General features: G+C 41.6%; 1 protein-coding gene across 1 annotated transcript in view; it reads right to left on the bottom strand.

Annotated features, from left to right (window-relative positions):
* The window catches only part of GRM1 (glutamate metabotropic receptor 1), a 290,329-nt gene extending 276,171 nt beyond the window's left edge, over nucleotides 1-14,158 (bottom strand). The window contains exons 1-6 of the mRNA XM_045011682.1: nucleotides 14,115-14,158; nucleotides 7,113-7,210; nucleotides 6,313-6,363; nucleotides 4,832-4,906; nucleotides 4,697-4,753; nucleotides 3,230-3,482 (exon numbers count right to left, since the gene is read on the bottom strand). The gene's annotated coding sequence lies outside the window, so the exon portion shown is untranslated. The remainder of the gene's footprint in view (nucleotides 1-3,229; nucleotides 3,483-4,696; nucleotides 4,754-4,831; nucleotides 4,907-6,312; nucleotides 6,364-7,112; nucleotides 7,211-14,114) is intronic.
* Between the last annotated feature and the right edge of the window lie 1,786 nt (nucleotides 14,159-15,944).

The raw sequence follows: 15,944 nt of genomic DNA, 5'->3' as shown, positions 1-15,944 counted from the left end.
ACTCGAGTCTCGCCAAGATTAGCCAACAGAACAGTCAAGTCCCATCACCCAGTTCTGTTCTTTGATGCTACCAGCCTTGCTTCATGACTCACCAGTTCTATGCAGCACAGAGTCCCTGGGGAGGCAGGGAGGTGGGCTGGCCAGCAGGGAGGATGCATGGGGAATAGGGGTAGGTTTAGGCATATGGAAGAAATGGGACTGTGGAGGTGAGAGGAAAAGATACCTAGGCTCTCTGAAGAACTGGGGGTTGAGTTGTCAGGGGCAAAAAAAGACAGCAGCTCTGGTGAACTCTTCTAGTGCCAGGGCCTCAGCACAGAGGTTCTCGGCTTTCTCCCACCCCAATCCCTCCACACAATCCTGGTTCCTTCCACCCAGCTCCCACAACCAAAAGCCTCTCCTCCCATAAACTTGCCACACTTGAATACCTCCCCTCCCTCATCATTGGTCACATACCTCTCTGGCTCCCCCCCTACATCACCACTCTTCAGATACCATCACCACCTCTTGGATACCATGGTGTCCATGTAGCAGCCCCAGGAGAGGAGCTGAATAGGACTACACAGCATTGTGGAGGGGCATGGGTGGCGAGCAAGGAAGTGGGAAGGGACATTGGGGGTAGAGTGGCAATAGGGTGAATGGAGTTGTGTTGGATTTGGATTTTTGTGGGGAAGTCGGAGAGTGTGAATTTTTTACATTCCGAAATAGAAAGAAAGCAACAAAATTCCTGTAAAATGATTTTTTGGGTGGGGAAAAATAATTTGGGGTTGATCAAAATGTTTTATTTTAATGAAATTGAAAAAGTTTCACTCCAATTTTGACTTTTTTATTTTATACTACATAGTATAAAATGTGAAACATTGAAACAAAAAGTCATTTCAAAAGGGAAAATCAAAATGTTCCATTCTGAAAAGGTCAAAGAGAACATTTTGCCCTTATCAGAATGTTCCTTTTTGACTTTTGTTTCAAAACAAAATTTTGTTGAAATCAACATTTTTCTGTGGAACCTTTTGAATTTATGAAACTGCATTTTCTCATCGCAAAATTCTCACCAGCTCTATTAGGAAGTAGAGTTGTGTGGGAGAATATTGGCTTGTGGTAGGCCTGGTTTGGAGGTGGAGAAGCTGAAAGGGGAGGAGCTTTGAGCTGATGAACCCATATATGGTTTGTCAGCATGCAGCTCCTCCTATCTCCCAGTAAGAGAAATGTCAGATTCTGTCCCAGTTGTGCGTTTTCTCCAGATAACTCATCAGTGAGCTTTGGGGCTTATCTGGGTGGAGCAATGTTGCTAAAACTTTTCCCTCTGAGGATTATTTATTTTTTAAGGAAAAGTCATTTCACATAACCTGTGTCAGTTAGAATCCACTCTAGTCATTATACATCCATCTTTATTCTGGCCACCTACGTTTTTTCCCTTGTGATTTACATAAGCCACTTGGATAATATGCATGCTAGAAGGTAAACTTTATAGATATTTCCTTATAGTAGATCCTGAAATATTTGTATATAAACAAAGGCTCATCCTCAACTAATAAAATTCAAACAGGATCCTCTCTTCCCAAGCAGGGATTGTAATCATCCAAATATATTTAATATGTGCAATATTCTCCTTTTTTCCTTTTGATAAAGCAAAGACTTCTCCTATAGTTTTCATTATAAAAAGAGGCTGCAGGCCTTTGCCCTATCTCTCAATCAAATGGCCTTATATTTGAATTAATAACTGAGACCACATTACAACACATTTCATAATAAAAGTGTTTGCTTCCAGCTATCTACTTTAATTACTATATATTGAGCATTAATGGATCAATCCTGCTCTCTTATTATCTACATATGTATAGCTCCAGAAGTCTGATTGCTCAGTGGTTCCTCATACATGTGGATCCACTGAAGTCAAATGGAGCTATTGCATAAAAAAAGGGATGTAGATTTGGGCCCCACAAGTGGAACCTATAGTGTTATTTTGAGAGACTAGAAGCAGCCTCCACTCAGAACTATAACTACACTCTCCTCCAAAGAGTTCATTTTTGATAGATCCATCTTTTAAACATCTTTCCACAAAGATCCCCAAAAGGCTGAAAGTTTTTATTCCTATCCCTCAGGCATCCTCTTAGTCCTGTACAAAATCAAGGTATCATGAGCATATTCCTGAGCTTACTAAATTCCATATACTTTCTAAAATAAACAAAGCACATATACCTCCTTAGAGATTCAGTCAGTGAGGAGCTGTCTGTCTAGTTGTGATTTTAAATATCTTTCATATAAGTACGAGATCTAAATCAATGCAAAATCCAGCAGTGAGGAACTTCTTGTGGATTTTTTGACACTCTATGGGATATAGAGTCCATCAAGCAATGATTCATTCACGTGTTCAGTAGTTTCAACCTCCAATTGTAATTATTGTTAATATTAACCAATAATTTAAGTTTATTTCCTTAGAAGTTTCTAAGATAAATTAGAAATGTTCTGCTGCTTCTTTAATTGTTTTATAACACCATGGGGGAGAAGAAAAAAAAACCTCAATGGAATGGAAGTTCTTCATGTAGAATGTGGGAAGAAAGACTGGAACAGAGTGTGCCATGTGGCATTCCTCATAGTGAAAGGCAAGGCATCTCACAATCTGTTTATTTTTGACCGAGGCACACTATCTACACCATGACATGTCACATCCAAAAATCCAGCTTTCACTTCACTGAGAGGCATGCCACTCATCACCAAAAGCTGCACCCCAACTGTAAAATTTTAGTCAGATACAATATATAGAATTTGGAGGATTTAATAGTAAATTCAACAATTACAAATAGTATATGACAAAGGGGGTGACAATCTGGATATCTGGTCCTGGATGAGGTTTCAAACCTTTTCTGTACTTTTTTTTTAATCTATAACAATGTACCTATGATGCCTTCTAGCCTAACATATGACAATAGGTATAACACATACTTAAATACATCGACTGAATGCAAATCATTTAATGATAAAACTTACTAGCCATAAAAAACCCCTCAAACTTCCCCTTGAAATCATCTCTTCAGAATAAGCTGAAGTAAATAGATTGATATTCAGGTCATGTGCCAACAAACTCAGGCTATGTCAAACTAAAGAGGAAAATGAATTTCAGAGTCAAGGCCCTTCCAATTTCAGATGTGAGGAACCCTCCATTTAGAATGCCTATCACCCAGACAAAAAAAAATCCAGGGACTGTCAGCTTGAACATCACAGCTGAACTCACCTGCCAGGTTGAAATATGAAGAGAGAGAAAGAGAAGGTCTCTAAGGTATATAGGACCCAACCATAAAGATCAAAACTCAGGCCAGATATTGAATACAGAAATTCACTGGATGTTGGTAAAATCTGTGAAGAACTAGTGTGAAACACTGTGGTATAAGCAGGCAGCCTTGTTCTTCAGTAGCTGAAATTTCTCAGTCCCATACAAAGCTCATTGCAGTAATCCATTCTGAAGGCGATTATGGCAAAATTTGCATCTGAGAAAAAAAAGTTGGAATGTTTCTGCAAAATGTAGATGGAAAAAAATATCATTGGTCACTGCTGCTATTTGGCCTTCCACCAGGAGCCATGGATCCAATAGGGTCCCTAGATTACAAACCTTAACAACAAAAGGCATAAGTCCTTTAGGGCTAGACTGAGAGTTTACTCTCAACCCACAAGAGGAGCAATATGTATCTGCAATGTTCTAGGATCAGACTTGGTACATACTATTTTTGGAAGTTTCTCCAATTTTCTGAAGTTTTTCCCGTGACTAATCTCAGCACAGAAGAGAACAGCTACATCATATATGTAACAGCTGTTCTCTGCATCCTTCATTTCCCCACCATACTTAATATGTCACTTCTACATATTCCATAAAAAATTAACAGAATAATAGAAGTTAGAGGCAGAAAAGACCTACAATCCGTTCCGTTGCCGGAGTAGGATTGTTTCACACACCAAAAAAAAAGTAGAAGTACCAGTTTAGGAACCAAAGAGTGCATGATAAAGGCCCAATCCTTTCAAGGGAACCTTTTTGGTGTTCTAGGGAATGAACATTTATGAAGACATTTATATATCTAAAAGGTGCAAAGTAATCTCTGGTAAATATAAGCACCCTAGAAAGTTGTTGGCATTTATTAACTACAGTATTATTTATTTTAGTTCATTATATACATAGCACAATGTGCAAGACACTTTATAGCTGTATAGGTACTTCTGCTTCAGATTGTTTGCAATAGCAAGCAAAGGATGGGTTTGACAAAGATCAGTATGATTGAATGTTGATGTTGGATTGAAGTGGCCTCATTCTCCACTGTATGTATTTACACCTGTCCAAAATGGGTGCAAAGTGAGTTTAAAAGCCTGCTAAATCAGGATAGTAACATTTTAGACCCACTTTGTACTTGCTATGCATATGTGAAGTGACTATGCTGAAGGCTGGGCAGTAGAGAATCAGGCCTATTGTGGTAATTACATGTTCGTTATTTTGATTGTTTTTAATGTAAGTGCATTTGACTGGATAATACTTCACTGCAGGGATTACTGGGATCTATAAACTTCACAAAAGAAGTGCATTTTAAGGAGGAACTTGAAAGGGAAGCAGCATAACAGAGTGGGTCAAGGATTCCAGGCAGAGGGAGCTGAATGGAAAACTATAGGAAAGAGGGTGGGAGGACACAAAATGGGATCTTTAGACATGCTTACATACCAGGGCCTTTCCCTGTGTAAGGCTGTCTTAATCTTGCCTGGATTGTGGCACTGAGCACTGTAAAAAGAAAGGAAGTGAGTCTGATGGGGAGGGGATGGAGAGTGAGTGGCACCTTGAATCCACATTCCTATTTACCTGTGAGCAGAGATGGCTGGCCATCATAGGGCAGGATGCTGTACCCTGAAAAGAGGTGTTGCAAAATACTCCATCCTAAAAGAAAAGAGGACACAATTGTGCCTTTCTAAGGCACAATTTCTTCACAGGCTGCATTTGGAGCTGTGCAATGTATGCACTGTCCCTTACTCTGGGCTGAGCCTAATGGCTCAATCTACCTGACAAAGAGCAAGCAAGCATGAAATACAATAGTAGGAATTTATTTAATCTTTTAGAACATAGATATTACCATGAGTACAGTATAAAAACCACAAAGATATACAGAATAAAGTTGCTGACATTCAGAAATGGCCTCAAAGTTTGCAATTCAAATTTTGCACCTACAACTATATGCAGCCATGAGTTATAGCATTTATACCTCTAATTACCTGATTTTTTGGTGCAGTCAAATAGATGTATAAACAAAATTGCATCCAGAAAATTAAAGATTCGATTGAGGTCCTTTTAAAAATTAGGTTTAATATGTTATAACAAGTACTCATTAAAATATGTGCATTTTACATCTTAAGTAGTCTAACAGAAACATGAAAAAATTGTTGTTTATTTTTATTATTTATTTTGTTTATGGTCTTCATGCAGAGCAGTCTTGATGACAGAAACTTCACTCAAATTGTCACTTAGACTTTCTAGCTAGGATAAGCAGTTCTTGAAGCATTTCATTACCTCATCTTATATCAGATTTACAATTCTTTTTTTCCTTCTGTACTTACAATGTGCTACAATGGTATGGGAAATGCAGAGACTGACTCTTCCTGGTGACTTCAACCTTCATGGAGATGATCACTCGAGGCAGCTCAGAATTTCCTAGCCATCATGACCACCATGGGCCTGTTTGAGGTAGCTAATGGCTTAAGTATGACCATCTGTCTGAGTTAAGATCTAATTTTTAGATTTGGACTGGTGATTAGGCAACTGGATCTTAAACCTGTGTCTTGGACCAACCATTACCTCCTTTGCTTTTAGGTTGGGGCTCCTCTCTGCTGTCAGAGTGAGGAATACATTGATGGTCTGTTCTTGACGATTAATGGAACCAGAAAGGTTTCAGAGTAGCCAAGCAAACTTTTTGGGAGTAATAATTTGTTTACCAAACAATGCAATTTTGGGTTGACCAAAACTATTCATGAATTCACGTGAAGCTCACTGAAGAGTTTTAACCAAGCTGAAAAAGTCAAAATGTTATGGTAATGTCTACATGAAATGTTTCATTTTGATCCAGCAAGGTTTGTTAAGATTTTCAGGCATTTAGACAAAAGCAAAGGATTCACAAAATGTCAGCAGAAGCAAGAGGAGGAGGTGGGGTTGGATTATAATGATTGATGAAGAAGAAGAAGTAGATCTGATTTTCAGAGGGCAGGTATGCAGCAGTTTCTGAAAATCAGGGCCCTTTAGGGTGTCTCAAGTTGGACATTCAAAAAAAATGAGGCACCTAAAATCATTGATACCTTTTGAAAATCTTGTTCAGTAGCTCTAGCAATGGGTTTGATCTGTAAAACCTCAAAAAGAAAGGAGAATGGAAATTAATAAAGGGCAGACAAAGAAAAATACCACACATGGGCACATTTAAAGACCAATTTTTCAGTCTGTGTGTATAAACAATTAACAACTGATGAGATATTTGTGCACACTTTACATGGTTAGCAATGGTTAAAGTGAGGGGAACAGTAAATGGCAGTAATATTACCCTATTCACCTAAGCGGTTGCCCCAAATTAAACATACAATCAAAACAGTTCCAACACTGAATAAGCAGAATTTATTCAAAGGAAAACGTCTAAAGTCATTCATGCACTTGGTTGTGCTCTATACAAAACAGAGCTCACTCAAGTCTATTGGATTAAAGCAACATGGTCTGATAGTTTGCTAATTACTAGTAATATGAATATGGGAGACCCTCTAGCACATGCCAATGCAGTGATACCATGTTTCTTATTTTTAATCTAGAGGCAATTTTCTTGGTAGCTGCAACCTGTGTTTAAATTTTTTTTTCTGGTAACAGCTTCTAAAAAGCCTCTGTTTCATCAGCATTGTAAATCTGCTCTGACAGCAAATCTTCACTTTTTAAATTAACCCAGCCAAAGTACCTAAATGGTTCAACTGGGTTGGTAGCAGTTGACAATCACTACAACAATGGACAGCTTCTGAATTACTTGTCTATATTTAAATATGTTCAGCCAACACACGTTAGCCAAAAATAAGATGTCTTCATCATTCATATCATTGTGCTTTTTGTTTTCAAATTGTACCTGCAGTTAGTGTGTCTTTATTCCACAGGTAAATTGGCTTGTTCAAAGATTCATCTCCTCAAGTATTCATAGTTTTCTTTTTTTCTAAACTGGAATCGCTGTTGACAGAGTAAGCACATTCATATATCTTTCCTTATGCTATCCTTTGCTTAATATTATACATTCCCACCTCAAAACACAGAAGCACTTTATACAATTTTATCCCTATCTTCTAAGTACTTCGTGACCTGTGTACTGTGATAGACCCAGACCAGTTGGGTATAGCAGAAGGCAGATATACTGGCCACTGGATTAACAGTTTTCTGTTCCCTGACTGACCAGAGCAGGGGCTGCTCCAGGCTAATGAGAAACACCTGACTCTAATTAACCTGTAAAGAGTCAGGTGAGGCTATTCAGTTAATGTGACCACCTGACTCTAATTAAGGCCCTGCTATAAAAAGGGCTCACTCCAGTCAGGCAGAGGAGAGGAAGTGTGGCTGAAGGGTCGGTTACTGAAGACACCCTCAAACCATTGTTAAAGAAGCCCTAAGGTAAGGGCGAAGAAGGGAGAAGCAGGAGAGCTGTGGGGAAGTGGCCCAGGGAAATGTAGCAACTCTGGCAGTGAAAGGTTGGCTGCCAACAACTGATACCATTAGGGTCCCTGGGCTGGAACCCAGAGTAGAGGGTGGGCCTGGGTTTCCCCCCAACCCACCACTACAGGAACAGCTCCTGGAAGGGGAAGTGAGGTCCCTGTTAGGACAGGAGGCTGAACAGAGACTGTGGGAGTTCTCTCTCCAACCTCCTTGCAGCCTATGATGAAAAGGGCTCAGTAGACCGCAACCCTGGCCCTAGAGAGAGAAGGGCTATGTGGAGGGTCACAGTGAGCTACTGAGGCTAGCATAAACCGCCTAGAAGCACAGGACCCACAGGAGCTAGGTCAGAGCTCTGCCACAACACCTTATGTGACCGATGCTGAGTCTATTTTATAGCAAGACCTATGCTGATTCCTGTTTTGCTGCCACCTAAAAACAAATAAAACAATGACAAAGCATATTCCTAATTCAGGAAAGCAATTAAGCATGTGCTTAACTCCATTCCTATTCCACAAAGCTCTTAAGTATGTGCCAACACAATGCCCTTTTTATGAAAGGGGGTGGGGAGGAAGATAGGAGGGGAGAAAACCGCATTCTGTTTCAGCTATCTTGTCCATTTTTGTTTTTATTTGGTCACTACTAATGCAGCAAAAGCCTCATGAATACAGAAATAAAAAACAATACAGCTGTATCTGGGGAAAGCTGCATACATTTCCCATGCACTGAGCCTACGTTTTCCACTACTGCTCATATTTTCTAACTGAAGATCCCCAAAGGTGAAGAGAGAGAAAGAGTTGGGGAGAGATAGAGGGAGGTATTGTCTTGTTTGCTGCTGCAGGAAAAGTTGATGCTTGTATGACCAGGGTACATGCTGGCTTCTTGAAGATTCAGAGTGCATATATGCACTATATAAATTCTAAAGTTGGTATTACAAAGGAAAGGACTAACAGGAGACTCTTAACATATTCTAGGTTATAAATTAGGATGTTTAAACTGTGCCCTCCACCCCATCACTCAGTTTTAACTATTCTTGTTGGAGATTTAAACATATTGTGAATAGAAACTTATTCAATTGGTTTTTATTTTATAGTGTAAGCCATTTATTCTGAACACCTTTATTTGGAAAGAGATAGCATTATGCTGTCATGTTTTATGGAATCATTTTAATTATTATGTAGTGCACAAAGTATGAAAGAAAGCATAATAACCTACAATGGTCATTATAACCACATTATAAGTTGTCACACAAGAAAACCTGTTTGGTTAGAGCATAGTATTTTAGAGCTCTGTGGGACATGGGAATGGCTGGGAGATGGAGGAATTGGAGAGCACTCCACAGCATGCTTTCCTACAGACATCACAGATATCCTAATGAGCATCCAAGTGAGAGTTAATGCTGCCCTAAGCACCACTATATACAACAGAATCCCCTCCAAAAGTCACAGTGCATAGCTGGGGAAAGAGGTAGCATGATGGCTGCTAAGGGAAGCATACTGCCAGGATGATAAGGCCTGCACACAAATTCTCATGAAAGGATGAGGCAGCACAGATAACCTTCATTCTGTCATTTCCTAACTTTTGAGTGCTTGACTTTGCAATCTCACTAACGTTCTTTAAATGTCCTTTGTGTGTGTGTGTGTGAGATATTTATATATACAGCAATTAAATGTCCTGTGGAATATAAACAAAATTAAATCATCCACTCAGCAGTTTGAGATATCACAAGATCAAAAGTTTGCCAAGTGCAGTACTGAGCTGAAAATATAAGTAATCTTTATCTTTCTTGCATCCACTTTATCTTTCTTGCATCTGTACAGACATCATATTATTAATATCTTATATATATTAGTCCTCTTTCTATCTGCAATGCAGAATAGGGACTTCATCCATTAGAAACAAATTATGCTTCCATAAAAGCATATCCAGTACTGTATACTTTAAGGCTCAATATGGGGTTTGCTGGTGAAATATTTGTTGTTAAATTGTTTATTTCCTATCTACAGCTATCTAGAGAACCAAACTGGAGCTAAAGAAGAGTAATTAGGGACTTTGTGCTGACAAAAGGAAAAAATATGTAAATTTCTTCTGATACATTAATTTCTCCCTCAGACGCAGAATTCACAATTTGAGAAAGGAAGACTGGTTTCTAAATAATAGCGTACTACCCCATTTCCTTGGGAAAAATGTTATTAGTTACAGTTTGATTCCATCTGTACAAAGTTTGGACAGATACTTCATTTTGTGTGATCAAAGGCTTATTACATGACAAGATGTCAAGTACAAGGACTGTGGCCAGTGATGCAGAGTTATTTTTGCTCACTTACCCTCACAGTCAGACCAGGTGGGGCCTATTAGTTCCAGGCAAGTAGTGTAAAAATCCTTGAAGTGATTAGTGGTTGCTATCTTGAGGCCATTATGTTGGGGAGTTTCTGTATTAAACATTTTTATTATAATTAATTTTTTACATAAGAATGGTCAGACCAATGGTCCATATAGCCCAGTATCCTGTCTTCCGACAGTGGCCAGGGCCAGGTGCTTCAGAGAGAATGAACAGAACAGGTAATCATCAAGTGATCCATCCTCTGTTGCCCATTCCCAGCTTCTGGCAAACAGGCTAGTGACAGAGCCAGGGCGGGTGCAAGGATGTTTGGCACCCTAGGCAAAACTTCCACCTGGCACACCCCGAGCCCTGTGGCAGCTCCCCACTCTCCTGCCCTGAGGCGCCCACCCCCCCGGCCTGGAGAGCCGTGCAGTAGCTCCTTGCCACAGCTCACTTCTGCTCCGTCTCCTCCCCAAGCATGCCGTCGCCACTCCACTTCTCCCACCTCCCAGGCTTGTGGCACCAATCAGCTGTTTGGCGCCGCAAGCCTGGGAGGGAGAGAAGAAGAGCAGGGTGGAATGCTCAGGGGAGGAGGCAGAGCAGAGGTGAGCTGGAGTGAGGAGTTCCCCTGCATGCTGCCCCCCCTTTACTTGGTGCAGGTGGCCTTCCCCACATCCCCTGCCCCAGCACCCTCCACCTAAATGCCGACAACGACCAGGGAGGCCAAAGATCCGGTCCCCGCTGAAGGACCTCAAATGCCACCCCCCGCAAATGCTAGGTCGCCTAATGGGTTGCACCGCCCTTTTCAGAGCATGGTGTTGCATCCCTCCCCATCCTGGCTAATAGCCACTGATAGACCTATTCTCCAGGAATTTATCTAGGTTTTTTTTAATCCTGTTATAGTTTTGGTCTTCACAGACCTGGCAATGAGTTCCACGGATTGACTTTGTTGTGTGAAGAAGTACTTCCTTTTGTTTTTTTTAAAACCTGCTGCCTATTAATTTCATTGGGTGACTGCTAGTTCTTGTGTTATGTGAAGGATTAAATAACATTTCCTTATTAACTTTCTTCACACAAGTCAAGATTTTATAGACCTCTATCATATTCCCCCTTAATCGTCTTTTTTCTAAGCTGAAAATTCCCAGTCATTTTAATCTCTCCTCCTGTTTTATACCCCTAATAATTTTAGTTGCTTATCTCTGTACCTTTTCCAATTCCAATATATCTTTTGGGGGATGGGGTGACCAGATCTGCACCCAGTATTCAAGGTGTGCATGTACCATGGATTTATACAGAGGCAATATGATGTTTTCTGTCTTCTTATCTATCCCTTTCTTAATGATTCCCAACATTCTGTTAGCCTTTTTGACTGCCGCTGCACATGGAGTCTGAAAACATCCACTCAAAGATCTCTTTCTTGAGTGTTAACAGCTAATTCAGACTCCATCATTTTGTATGTATAGTTGAGATTGTTTTCCAATGTGCATTACTTTGCATTTATCAACATTGAATTTCATCTGCCATTTTGTTTCCCAGTCACCCAGTTTTGTGAGATCCCTTTGTAACTCTTTGCAGTCTGCCTCGGACTTATCTTGAGTAGTTTTTTTTATCATCTGCAAATTTTGCCACCTCACTGTTTACCCATTTTTCCAGATCATTTATGAATATATTGAACAGTAATTGTCCCAGTACCAACTGGTCAGGGATACCACTATTTCTCTCTCTCCATTCTGAAAACTGATAATTTATTCCTACTCTTTGTTTCCCATCTTTTAATCAGCTACTGATCCATGAGAGGACTTCCTTCTTATCCCATGATGGCTTACTTTTCAAAAGTCAATTTAAATTAAACACATTTAAAAAAAAAAGATATTTTTAGAAACTGGATATGAGTCAACAGTGTGCCCTTGTTGCCAAGAAGGCTAACGGCATTTTGGGCTGTATAAGTAGGAGCATTGCCAGCAGATCACCCTCTATTCGACATTGGTGAGGCTTCATCTGGCGTACTGTGTCCAGTTTTGGGCCCCACATTACAAGAAGGATGTGGAAAAATTGGGAAGAGTCCAGCGCAGGGCAATAAAAATAATTAGGGGGCTAGAGCACATGACTTATGAGGAGAGGCTGATGGAACTGGGATTGTTTAGTCTCCAGAAGAGAAGAATGAGGGGGGATTTGATAGCTGCTTTCATCTACCTGAAAGGGGGTTCCAAAGAGGATGGATCTAGACTGTTCTCAGTGGTAGCAGATGACAGAACAAGGAGTAATGATCTCAAGTTGCAGTGAGGGAGGTTTAGGTTGGATATTAGGAAAAATGTTTTCACTAGGAGGGTGGTGAGGCACTGGAATGGGTTACCTACGGAGGTGGTGGAATCTCCTTCCTCAGAGGTTTTTAAGCTCAGGCTTGACAAAGCCCTGGGTGGAAGATTTAGTTGGGAATTGGTCCTGTTTTGAGCAGGGGGTTGGACTAGATGACCTCCTGAGGTCCCTTCCGACCCTGATATTCTATGATTACTGGTTTTGGAAAGTATCTACCAAGATGGGATGGATTTAAGTAGTGAGGCTGGTGGATTACTTTTTCTACCATGTTCAGAGAAAACTATTGCCATTCTCTCTCTCGTAAGTCTACTGTTGAAACCACTTGGGTCATTAAACAATTCCATCCAGGCATCTGCTACAACAGTAGATCTTTGTCCAGCAATAGAAGCTACATTTGGATCAGAGATATCCATTGAAAAAGTACTGGAAGAGGCAAAGACTTTAGTCCAGAAGTTGACTAATGAATGCATTTATATTGAATCTTTAAGTGAAGACAAAGAAGTTTGTTAAGACAACTGAAAAAGTACACAGACTGATTCTTAAAAATCTATAACAGTGACTTCTAGATTCTACTCAACCTCTACGTAGCTTTTACAGATGTCTGTCCTATAAAATACCAACAGTTGAGTGGAGTGAGGCACTACCAGCAACAGGGCTGCCATGTGATCAGGACAGAATAGAGAATTTGAACACAGAGTGGAATATCATACGATGAATGAAGGAAGATTTGACTTCAACTCCCGCCCCCGCATCACTAGTGGCTTGACCCAATCTTTGTATTCTGTTTCCTGGGATGAACGACGTAGGAATTCATCTCTTGCTACTCCTAGTCACAACAGCTACAGTTGAGCATTCTTTTTCATCATTGAATAGAATTTTGTGATCTGAAAGAAGTCGCCTTCTGCCTGATCATGTGAATGAACTTATGAGTATATCAACTGAAGGAATGGAAGTACTGGACACACAAGAAGCCACCAGAGATGAACACATTGCATTTAAGAAGTTAATTAACAGAGTTGTGCAAAATTATAACAAGAAATCAAGAAGGATGTAGACGTAATGCTTCATAGAAGGCTTGAGTAGCCAACTTTAATTTGTGTGATAAGACACAAGTTAATCTAGTAAAATGGTCATGAAACGTTTTTCAGTTTTACTATGGTGCCATACAGCCCACCTTCACCCTCAGAGTCTCACCCCTCATCAGCCCTGACACTCCCTCTCCGTAAATTCAAACACCCCCCTCCCCATTTCAATTCCTGGGGAAGCCACTGGCTATGAGGAAGTGGCCCAGGGAATTGTGACAGGCTGATGGAGAAAGAAAGGAGGGGCAGTAGGAAGCTGTTTATAGGATCCCTGGGCTAGGACCCAGAGTAGTGGGTGGGCCTGGGTACTTCCCACCCCCCACCACTGAAGAAGTGACCAGGCTATGGATTACCAAGCTGCTATGAGAAGCGGCTAGACTGTTGCAGTAGGAGTTCCCTGGAACAGGGGAAACCCAGATTGTGACATGGCCAGAGGACTGTGCCACAAAGCAGAGACAGAGACTGGAATTGCAGTGGGTCTACAGGAAGAGACCAGGACAGGAGAGCCACCACCTCCAGAGAGCACACCTACTGACCAGAGCTAATTTCCAAAACAGCCAGCAGGAGGTACCAGTGTAGTGAGTGACCCTGTGACATGCCCCTAAATCCCAGTTTTGGGTCTACTGGGATCCACAAGACTCCCAATAAACCATATAGGTGCCTAAGTTCACTTGACACCCAAGTTTTTCAGAGTGTAGACATTCAGACTCACCCTGCAGCACCTCCTGCTAGTTGTCCTCAGGAATTAGCTCTTTTCCAGCTAGGAGCACCCTCTGCAGGCCAGTGATCTGCCTGTCCTCCTAGCCCGCTGTATCCCTCCCTGGACCCTGGTGCCCTTTTAACTGGGGTGCTGCCCTCTGGGGGAACCCCCAACCCACTAGCCCCACTTTGTCTCAGTTTTGGCTACTGCCCAGTCTCCATCTAGCCCCCGTTCACTAGCACAGACTACAGTATCAGCCACTCATAATAGGCAAAGGTGTTTGGACCTACTGCCTTTATCTACCCCTGGGCTGCCCCCTGCAACCTCTAGGCCTTATGCTAGGCCATAGCCTGAGGCTTTCCAGGCATGAGCTCTCCAGCCCTGCTTCACTCAGGTACCCTAGCTCGCTGCAGCCAAGCCCTTCTCCTTCTACAGACAGAGAGACTAACTGGGGGCCTGGCTCACTGCTTCTTATAGGGGCCAGCTGGGCCTGATTGGGATCTGGCCACAGCTGAGCCTGCTTTCTCCCATCAAGCCCAGGCTTCTTGCCCCAGCCACAGCCCTCTCCTGGGCTGTTTTAAGCCCCAAAGGGCAGGAGTGGGTAATCACTCCCCTACACAGAGTAAAAGTTCTCTCTGTACCTAAGTTTCTGCCTTTGGGCATGCACAGTGCTGCTTCACTCTAGACAGCTGAAGGGCCAACTCCTGTTCCGGCTCAAAAATATTCATCAAGCAAGGAAAGACAAACATTCAGGTGCAGGGCCTAATCTAGTAGGCATGTTCAGAAGGCACCTACAAGATAGGGTCACATTCAAAATCCATCTGAAGGAGGTAGTACCTATCTTATAACTTCTAGACCAGTGGTTAGTGCACTCACTTGGGATGTGGGAGACCCATGTTCAATCTTTGCCAGAAGTAGGGGAAAGGATTTGAACAGGGGTCTCCCATTTCTCAGGAGCATGCACTGAACTATGGGACAGTCTGATGTGGGGTTTTCTTAATGTCTCCTGTTGAAGCTGTTCCACTGTGAATAAATAATGATACTGTGGTGAGATTCAGGGGACTGGACCCAAGGTCTCCTACCTCCCAGGTGGGTGCCCTAACTACTGGACTACAATGTCATTCCCACTCTTTTTACCCCTATGACTATTTAAGTATTATTCCACAGTGGAACATTCATTGTGCGAGGGAGGGAGAGAGAGATGGAGATTTTCTATCTTAGAGAATAGATATAACAGGCCAGTCCCATTACATTATTCTAGCAGTACAAAACAGCTTTAAACCTGGTTCAGCTAACTAGTGAAGGATTTCCTCAGTGTAGGGGGATTCTCTTGTCATGCACTGCTATCACACAGATTCCTATACCACCCGACTTTGCCCTCCCCCAACATCTGGTATTGATGGCACATCCCAATGCCTTGGCTAACCCCATCTGGTAGAACAGCCCCATGGGGCCATCAGCATGTGGTATAATGTGCAATAACGCTGATTTACAGCAAGACAGCGTGTTGGGGTCCATATAGAATCAAGCCCTTGGACAGGAGACAGCATAAAGGTGGTCTAAAACACTTCACAGCTTCCTCCTCAGCTGTGCCAAATGCTACTCAGGTGCAGATCAGTACCTGGCCCAATAGTTTAGTCTATTGTCTAAGTTCAGAATTAAAACCAAAATGCTGAACACTATGTTATATATATCTCACCATTCTGTACAAGTGGGTGCTTTTTCTGCATCTAATGCAATCATCAAGATTGGTTCAGAGATGAATTTAGAATGGTTAATTAAATGTAAGACTATCCTAAAGAAGCCCATTATTAACCTTCCTTTCATCAAGCCACACTGATG

The sequence above is a fragment of the Mauremys mutica genome, chromosome 3 (genome assembly GCF_020497125.1).
Source record: "Mauremys mutica isolate MM-2020 ecotype Southern chromosome 3, ASM2049712v1, whole genome shotgun sequence".
NCBI lineage: Eukaryota > Metazoa > Chordata > Testudines > Geoemydidae > Mauremys > Mauremys mutica.
This window is presented reverse-complemented; position numbering and strand designations above follow the sequence as displayed.